The following is a 9,979-nucleotide window of genomic DNA, read 5'->3' as shown; positions in this document are numbered from 1 at the left end:
AGCGTCCTAAAAAGACATATTAGGACACTTTTATAGTGTTCTAATATTTGATTATCTACTTTTAATCTTTTGATACACATACAAGCGTCCTTAAAAATTAATTTATAGGACCCTTATGATGTAACGTTATACCTACTTTAATATCAAGAAAATGGTCCTAATATCCCAAATAAGATTATAAAACCAATTTTATAAACAGACCATCAACAATAACATCCTACTAGTTATTGTATAACATCAACTAATGAAAGAATCATTATATTTCAAATAAATATGTAATCATAAAGGAACAAATGATGGTTCACGCATGTAACAGGTTCATATTACTAAGAACCAAAAAAAGAACTAAGAACCAAAGATAGGTTTGCATTAGGGATATGTTGTTGGATGATGATAGGCGCCATAGCATTCACAACACTCTTCATGTGATCAACAGTTTGTGAATCTATGATGTGATCAATAGTTTGTGAATCCATCGAAGAAGCACCCTTTACTTTTTGGTTGGCATATTTCCTGCAAAATGAAACAATAATTCTTTATTAAATATCAACTAGAAATAGCACCCGCCGCGTTGCGGTCGGGGCCACATATATTACCCATCGTGTTTGGAAAACAAAACACCATTTTTTATTAACCCAAAAAAAAAGTACAAGCCAAAGGCTCGCCACAGTACACCAAGGGAAGCAAAAAGGAAAACAAACATATTAAACTAAATTTTACAGGCATACAACAACAATACACAGCAAGTTGCACTGCCCAACTTGACCCATATTGCGCCAGTACCCCAGAACGGTTTCTAACCCGCAAATAAGACATCGCCTACGTTTCTTCAACAGTAGCAGCCAAGGTACCTGAACCATTCTCAAAACAATTTTGTTTCAAAGCTTTCGTAAGCACCAGACCGAGACCGTTCCAATTCTCACTCAAATTCATATTTATTTGAAAAAGACTTGATCTCAAACATTAATCGTACCATAAGAAACATTGTCTATATTATCAAAACTTTCATCTCCTTCAACTGGAGCTTAGGCAACATAGTCGGGTAAGTTATTGTATTCTATAAGCTAGTGTTTAGATCAAGTCCCATAGTAACCCACCAACCCAGATCTCATTAAGCTTAGGAAAATAGTAGTTTCTTATAAATTAATTATCCACATTTTTAAGCATATGGTTGGTTCTGCACATCTTTTTTGTAGTTCAATTGTAACACATAAAAGCAAGATATGTGAATCTATAAGAAGTTTGCGATATGTACCTTTTGTATCTTGATAGGAATGTAAATGCTAGGCTTTGTCAAACATTTTGCAAGAGAAATTGTAGTTAAAACAAAGTTGTGCGTGCAGTAGCCCTGATATACAATTTTTATCAATCATGGAGCGAAATTAACTGATACATAATACGTTTAAAACAAAGTTGTACGTGCAACAGCCCTGATCCACCGGTTACTTTGTATTATATCATCGATTTTAGTAACATATGACATGTTCAACCAGGCGTGCATGTATGTCTCTTAAAAGAACGATGCTGACATCACTTCTTAAACTCATAATACATACCCACAATGCTTTTCACAGCAGGGGAATTGTTTAAGCAGGGGCAATCCTTTCCACACTCCGAGTTGCATCCATATTGAGTATATTGTTGGCTGCACCTTGAACCTTTAACTACCTAGAAAACGCATACCAACTACAATAACCTTTAAACAAAAGATCAATTATATGGAAGCATATGTTACCTGCGTATTATTCTTGACACTCACTGGGTTTTAAAAAGCGTGCCTGAGGCGCGCCTAGGCGCGAGGCGCATCAAGGCACAAGTCTGGGCGCCTCAGGTAGCCTGAGGCACGCTTTTTACAAGAAGCCCCAAAAAGCGCATTTTTGGGGGTGTTTTCAGGCCTGAGGCGCGCGCCTCATGTACATAAGCTGTTTTTAAGCATCAAACTGTTGTACATTAGGTTTTTTTGGCTTGTACTTATAGGTAAAATCATATATAAACCTTTTTTATTGCTATATTTTGAATAAAGGATGCTAAAAACTTATGAAATATATTAAAAAGATATAAAAAGTTATATAATCACTTTGCGCCTCGGGTACGAAAAGCCCACCGCTTTTGCGCTTCGTGCCTTGGTTTTAGACCTCGTCGCTTTTGTGCGCCTCTCACTTTTTAAAACCAAGGATACTCATCAAATACAGAGAGAGGCCGAGTGTTAGAGTCTGGGTCTGAACCAATTATTACCATACAAATATAGTAGTAAAAAAAAAATAAACAAACTATACCAAAGAAACATTAAAGGGTCAAGGTTGAACCTCTCCAGCAACATCAAGGATATGCGGCATGAACCCCACTCCTGGTGAACCTGCAAATGGCTTTTTTTACATATTAATTAACTTTAATGGCATATAGTAACTGCAGTACATAAACCAAACCCTAATTTCATAATCTAGATTGTACTAATCATAACACTAACAAAAAAAACCCTGAAATTAGAGAGTACCCTAATTTCATAATCTAGATTGTACTAATCATAACACGAACAAAAAAACCCTGAAATTAGAGAGTTAATTTGCATGATGTTGAGACTTGAGATCATGACCTAAAATCGTCTATAATTCGCAAGATCCCCAATAATGTAAGCAAAGATGACAACTAAAATACATATAATCCATGTATGATTGTAGTGTATTAGCAAAATTAACAACCAAATCAGAATAATATCTAACATATAATCAACTCACTTGATATTGGATGGAAAGAGGAGAGTGAAACTGCAGATCACGAAAATTATGATAGTAAAAGAAGAACGTAGTTAGGGTTATCAATAGAAAAAAAGCCCTAATGCAAATGTGTGGAGACGAATGTGCGGAGTTAAGGATCTGAACGAAGATGTATTCCGAAGAATGTCCTTGAACTTTCAAAAACGTCGAACTTACAGTGTAAAAAGGGGCAGCCGGAATGTCGCTCGAACCCTAGTCGGGTCTTCGTTACTTGAAGTCACCGCCATCGCTAGAAACAGAACCACCTTCGTCGCCTTATTAATCGTCGATCACTGGCTCCCTCTTTCTATGACTACTATCGCAACGCTCTATCTCTCTCTCTCTCTCTCTCTCAAACATGGTTCTCTCTCTCCATCGCCGGTGTTCTGTACGGCAAATAAAAGGAGATGGGTGGTGTATCAGCTGTAAAAGAAAAGTAATGTGCACAAAGTACCAAAAAAAAAAAACAAATTAAGCGTAAGGTACAACATGCATAGCCTAAAACATCAATGAAGCAAAAGGTACAACCTGCATAGCCAAGAAATGTTATAAATTAGAGTATATATAAATTTAGACTAATCAGTCTCTTTGTAATCATTTCAAATCTAATCATCAGTTCACATATAATAAATAAATATTCATTATAAGCCCAAGCCTAAAAACAGGTTTGTTTAGTTAACAAGCCCATGCTTCGCTTATCGAGCTCTAACCAACTAGCGAGCCTAAACGAGCCTACTATTTATATAATATATTAATTATATATATATAAATAATGATAGTTACTACTTATAAACTTATGAATAATAACTAAATTATATATAAAGTGATAATCATAATTAATGTTAAATAACTAATAACTATAAAATGAGCCGAGCTCAAGCTTTAGAAACAAAGATCGAATCGAGCCGAGCTCGAGTTCGAACTTTAATAGCTCGAGCTTGAGCCTAGTCTAATTCAAGCTCAACTCGGCTTGTTTGCACCCCTACTTATAAGTAGACCGCCTTGGGTTATGCTTTGACCGATGAGACGCAATATAACTATTTTAAAAGAAAACGGATCAAAAAACGATTAACACGCATACAAAATCAGTTGATATCACTTACAATAACATTGAGTTGATATTACCATAGCACATCTGCTTCTAACTGAAACAAATTATAAAACAGTTTGGTTATATGAAATCATACCTTGGGCTACTTGCACAATCTCTTCGGCAAAACCACTTAAAACAAACTTCTTTCCTTTGTCAATGACAAGGAGTGAGATTCATGCTTTGTAAATTTTACCATCCGCTTCAAGTATCTCATCCTTCAAATATTACACAACAAAATTAATCAATATCCTATGTTTATTTGGTACATGTTATTATTTATATAACAAAGCGTAAATAATGAAATAACCTTCAACTCTTGAGAAGAAAGCTTGTGTGCATCTGAAGCATTAAAAATGCCAAAAAAAAAAAAAAATACTTGCAATATAAAAAACCAAATCATCATTCTTGGCAAAATGCCAAACCGTCATTCCTGCAACATATTATAACTTTCATTTTACCATTCGTCTTGGTTTTACATTACAAACTAAATCATCATTCTTCGCAAAATGCCAAAAGATATTGCAATATAAAAAATATTAGGCAAAAAGCATTTAAAAATACATTGCAAAACAAAAGCAACTTCATTTTGCAAACTATAGTTATCTTTTTAGCATATTAGCAAATACAATGGACCAATGGTTACCTTGCAGTATAGAAAACCTATCATGGTGAGTTAGAAATTTAATTATTCTACAAGACAATATGAAAACTATAAATAATTTGTATTTTCTAATAACCTTCATATATATCAGGGGATGGTAAAGTTGTCAAAAATAAAAGATAGTGGAGAACAAGGAAGTAATGAAAACCAGCTTCTTAAGTTGCTACAAGAAAACTGGGTTTTTAGTACACACAAAAGCGTCCTAAAATGTTATTTTATAGGACCTTTCATTTAATAGGACCAACGGTAAAAGCGTTTCATGTAAAGGGGTCGTAATAAGTCCCGGAACTAAAAAAGCGTCCTAACATCTCAAATAAGATTATGAAACCAATTTTATGGTCGCGTAATATGTCTTTGAATAACCAAAATAGTGGCCTAATAAAAACATATTAGGACACTTTTACGATGTTCTAACATGTGCTTACGTACTTTTAATCTTTTGATACACTTACAAGCGTCCTTAGAAATTAATTGATAGGACCCTTATGATGTAACATTATAGCTAATTTAGTACCAAGAAAAGGGTCCTAATATACCAAATAAGATTATAAAACCAATTTTATGGTCGCATAATATTTCTATAGACAAATTAAATAGCGTCCTAAAAAACATATTAGGACACACTACAAAAAAATTGTCATTTAGTGACACACAAAAAGTGACACAAAAAACCAAAAAACCGCCATTAAAGACCTACTTAGGAATGGGCGGCACACAAAAAAGTGCCACTAGAAGTGTTGACGCTAAAGCCTTTTAGTGACAGTTTTTCTATATGTCGCACAAAGTTTTTAGGCTTTTAGTAGCACTTTTTTGGCGTGTCACTACTAACTTTTTAGCTTTTAGTGGCATTTTTTTGTTTGTCACTGCAAACTTTTTAATGGCATTTTTTGCCACAATAATTAAATCAAATTAAATGTCAGTACACATTTATTATATTAATATTAATCAACTAAAACTATAAGTTATTTACAATATAAAACAACTTTAAAGCTAATAATGTAGAAATCATAATATCATCACTTTATTTAAAAGTATAATCATCATCCAAACATTCCAAACTTTTACAAACGTCTACTAAGCAACAGCATAAGCTATGAATTTTACAAAATTGCTGAATAATCCTACATGTGTTCTAATTTATTCAAAGCACGTCTATTGAATCAATTCTTCAAGACCTGGCCCTTCAAGTCTCCCTCCTGTAAAACATGAAAAAAGTTCCATTACCATTAAACTTTTCCTAATTACAAAATATAAACAACAATCATTCTTAAAGTGTTGTGTTGTAAGATGTGTAACTAAAAAAACATCTAGTAAAACCTCCAAGCAAGGTAATAGAATAGTTGAAATAAAACCCTACACTAGAAAAAGAATTATATTGTTGTCTGAGGTTTTGTATGTGTTTGAGAGGAAGGGAGGGAGGAGGTGTACTCAAGAACAACTAGTATAAACAGAAAAGCATGCAAATAACATAGCATCAACAACCTCAGCGCTAAGATCACCAACATATGTCAAGTTAACGTTAATATGTTGACCAAACCCAAAAAATGTTGATAAAAAGCGGTGACATAAGATAGCTCTAGTAAAAGCACTTATGAATGCCTCCCAATTGAAGATAATATAGCAAGTGCAACTGATCTACAATCAAACTAGTGAATGAATTCATAAGATAGATGACTGCACAAATACTAAATAAAAAAGATAACATGATTAAGCCAACACCCGTACCTGATGATCCCTTTCTAACCAATCTCAACTTTGACCCATACCCGTCAAGATTTGACCTACAAAAAATGGTCAGCCACGTCAATTGAAAGATGCAACAAGCACAATACCCCTTGAGTAATAAACTTTGGCAATGTAGTACTTTGTATTTTGGTTGCTAGCAAATATGGAGTGTGATTAGGCGAGATTAACACCTTTCACATCATTAGTTAATTTATCCCCCTAAATATAGATTACAAGTTCAAGTCTAAACAAGCACTGTATAACAAAAAAAAATGATAAAAATCTAAAATAAACTTAAAACTTTTTCGTAAAACACTTGAACACAAATCTTTAAGATGAAAGTCAAAAGCTTATATGCACCATGAAACTTAAAGCTTGATGCTTGTATGCAACCCAAATCAAGCTAAATTTGTACACAAATCTCAAAGATGAAAGTCAAAAGCTTATAGATAAGGAAACATAATCCATCACATTTAGGGATGCAAACGAGTCGAGTTGAACCCGGGCTCGATTAGGCACAAGCTTGAGCTCGTTTAACTTATGAAAGGTGGAACTCGGCATGTAGGTAGTGTAAGTTCAAGCTCGACTTGTTTATTATTTATTAAATAACTTACATAACTTATATTAATTATAATTAAAACGTTATATATAATTAGTTATTGTTGCAGAATTTTATAAATAGTGATACTTATTATTTATATATATATATATAAATATATATATATATATATAATATATTAATACAAATTATATACACAATAGGCTTTTTTAGGCTCGCGAGCGAGCTGGTTCAAGCTCGTTTATTAAACGAGCTTTGTTTTTAGGCTTGAGCTCGTCTAAGCTCAGCTCATTTGAGCTTTTTTTAGCCGAGCTCGAGTAGCTCGTCTCGCTTGCATCCCTATTTATTCACATTCACATTGTTAAGCATAATTCATCACTTCCATTTTTGTATTAGTTGACAAGCATGTGTTTAGAATAAGGGTGGCAATCGTGTCGGGTTGATGGGTTGGCAGGTTGACTGGTTATGAGTTGGCACGTTGAAATGTTCAACTCGAACCCGACCCATATTATTATTCGGGTAAAAAATTTCAACCCTAACCCGACCCGTATTAATAATGGTCAACCCGAACCCGACCCGTTTAACCTATAATGAGTGATATAAGTTGACGATTCATAAACGAGTGGGTTCGGTTTTAAGCGGGTTATCGATAACGTGTTTAATGATGATTATGAGTGTGATAAATAAATAATATAATGTGTCAAAATTAACAGTATTATAACTAACCATGTAAAATAGAAACCGAAAAAACAAAAACAAAAATATAAAAGATCTTTTTTTCTAAATAGTTAAACGGGTTAATGGGTCAACCCGTTTTTATACGTTTCAACCCGAACCCAACCCGTTTTTAATACGTGTCAACCCGAACTCGACCCGTTTTTAATACGGGTCAACCCGAACCCGAACCCGACCCGTTTTTAAACGGGTCGTGTTAGTCGAACCAAACCTGTTTTTTTTTGGTGTCGGGTTCGGGTCGGGTTAACGGGTTGTGTCAAGAATTGCCGCCCCTAGTTTAGAGCCCCTATGTAATTTTTTTCAGTGATGTTCATGGTTGTAATCATTTGCAGAGGTGTTTAGTGTCTGTAATATTTTTCAAAGGAATAAAATCATATTTTTCAAGGGAATAAAATCATATGCATATAATTAGGCAAAGTTAAAATCATATGCATATAATTAGGCAAAGTTTGGATACATTCAGAAAAAGGTGGTACCTGAATTCTTCTTAAGCCACAACCGCCGCCGACTCGAACCAAATTAATACTTTCTTAAAACGCTTTATTTGTTAGAATCTGATGATCCATTGACTTAATGAGCATCTAAAGATGTGTAGATCAGCCAGTGTTTGAACGAGAGGGAGAGGGAAGGGAGATGGAGTGGCAGTGGTTGTTTGTGTTAGGGTTTCACTACAATGAGAAAAATGAGAGAAGAGTAGTTGAGGGTGTGTGTGTCAGCTGTTCGCCGGAGTTTACTCCGGTCATCGGAGTTGAGGAGGAGACAGGTAGTGTTTGTCTAGGGTTTTCCCCAAGAAGAAGCATACGCAGAGGAGAAATGGAGGGATCTGGTGTGCGGTTTTTTTTTTTTTTTTTTTTTATCTAGAGTTTCAATAGGTGAAGTGTTTCTTATGTATACATAGTGTTTCTTATATACGTAGGGTTTTAGTAAGTGGGTTGGGCCCAGGGCCCATTAGCATGTTTTGGCGGTTCAATAACCATTTCGAAGCCCGTTTCTCGAAAAATTCTCGTAAACAAAAGTGTTAGTGTCAAAGCGTTCAAAAACTAAGTCGGAGATTTGTAATTGACGCGTTCGCTTGTCGGTTACGCTAAAATCGCATAACTGCCTCGTTTGGAGTTTCTGATCTGTTCTTCAATCCGGTTTTAACTACGGATATTAAAATTTGAAAACGAAACTAAATATATCATAATATTTCAGCTTTAAGTTAATACGCGTCTCTGATGCTTCCGTTTCGTTGTCGATGCGTTCCTGCAGTCGCATTTTTAACTAAATATACCACTCACCGGCCGCCACCACCACCACCACTCACCACCACCACTCACCACCAACACCGCCGACCACCACCACCGGCCACCACCACTACTCACCACCACCACCACCACCGGCCACCACCACAACTCACCACCACCACTCACTGGCCACCACCACTACTCACCACCACCACTAGCCACACCACCACTCACCACCACCGCTCACCGGCCACCACCACTACTCACCACCACCACCAATCACCGGCAACCACCACTCACCGGCCACCACTACCACCACAACCACTCACCGGCCACCGCCACCACCACCACTCACCACCAACTCTCACCAACACCACCACCACCACTCACCGGCCACCACCACTACTCACCACCACCACCACCAGCCACCACCACTACTCACCACCACTCACCACCACCACCACCACTCACCAGCTACCACCACCGCCACTACTCACCACCACTACCGGCCACCACCACTACTCACCACCATCACCACTCACCGGCCACCACCACTCACCGGCCACCACCACCACCACTCACCGACCACCACTACCACTCACCACCACCTCTCACCACCACTACCACCACCGGCCACCACCACCGCCGGCCACCACCACCACCTCTCACCACCACCACTCACCGGCCACAACCACTCACCACCACCACCATCGGCCACCACCACCACCACCACTCACCATCACCACCACCACCGCCGGCCACAACCACCGGCCACCACCACCACCACCACCACTCACCACCACCACTCACCACCACCACCGGCCACCACCACTACTCACCACCACCACTCACTGGCCACCACCACTACTCACCACCACCACCACTCACCACCACTCACCGGCCACGACCACTACTCACCACCACCACCACCACTCACCGGCCACCACCATCACTCACCGGCCACCACCACTACTCACGGCTCAATAACCTAGTGTTATTGTAAAACTCTAGTGAATAAACGTTCTATAAAACTTATGTTTTACGACTCAAATATCAAGTGTCCTTTTACGGTGTATTATAATAACACCATAATGATTAAGCGTCCTATAAAGGTTAAAGCTATAAGACCCTAGTGACAAGAGTCCTATTAAGTTATGTTATAATAGAACTCTAGCGAATAAGCGTCCTATAAAACTGATGTTTTATGAATCAAATATCAAGTGTCCT

The 9,979-nt window shown here is 37.2% G+C and overlaps 2 long non-coding RNA genes across 10 annotated transcripts; both read right to left on the bottom strand.

Moving 5' to 3' along the window:
- Positions 1-242: 242 nt before the first annotated feature.
- LOC110895642 lies at positions 243-3,193 on the bottom strand. Of its 9 annotated transcripts, none has more exons than XR_004875037.1 (3): positions 2,736-3,193; positions 729-2,366; positions 243-513 (listed from the first exon to the last, which is right to left on the bottom strand). It is a non-coding gene; the product is annotated as an uncharacterized LOC110895642 (long non-coding RNA). The 9 variants fall into 9 exon arrangements; XR_004875036.1 differs by having other exon boundaries at positions 243-1,348; positions 1,557-2,366; XR_004875035.1 differs by having other exon boundaries at positions 243-851; positions 1,256-2,366; positions 2,736-3,192.
- Positions 3,194-5,504: 2,311 nt separating this feature from the next.
- Positions 5,505-8,390, bottom strand: LOC110895643. The gene is made up of 3 exons (XR_002567294.2): positions 8,003-8,390; positions 6,233-6,288; positions 5,505-5,703 (listed from the first exon to the last, which is right to left on the bottom strand). It is a non-coding gene; the product is annotated as an uncharacterized LOC110895643 (long non-coding RNA).
- Positions 8,391-9,979: the final 1,589 nt, after the last annotated feature.

This window comes from Helianthus annuus, chromosome 12 (assembly GCF_002127325.2).
Source record: "Helianthus annuus cultivar XRQ/B chromosome 12, HanXRQr2.0-SUNRISE, whole genome shotgun sequence".
Taxonomy (NCBI): Eukaryota; Viridiplantae; Streptophyta; class Magnoliopsida; order Asterales; family Asteraceae; genus Helianthus; species Helianthus annuus.
The sequence above is the reverse complement of the archived record's forward strand: the minus strand, read 5'-3'. Positions and strand labels throughout refer to the sequence as shown.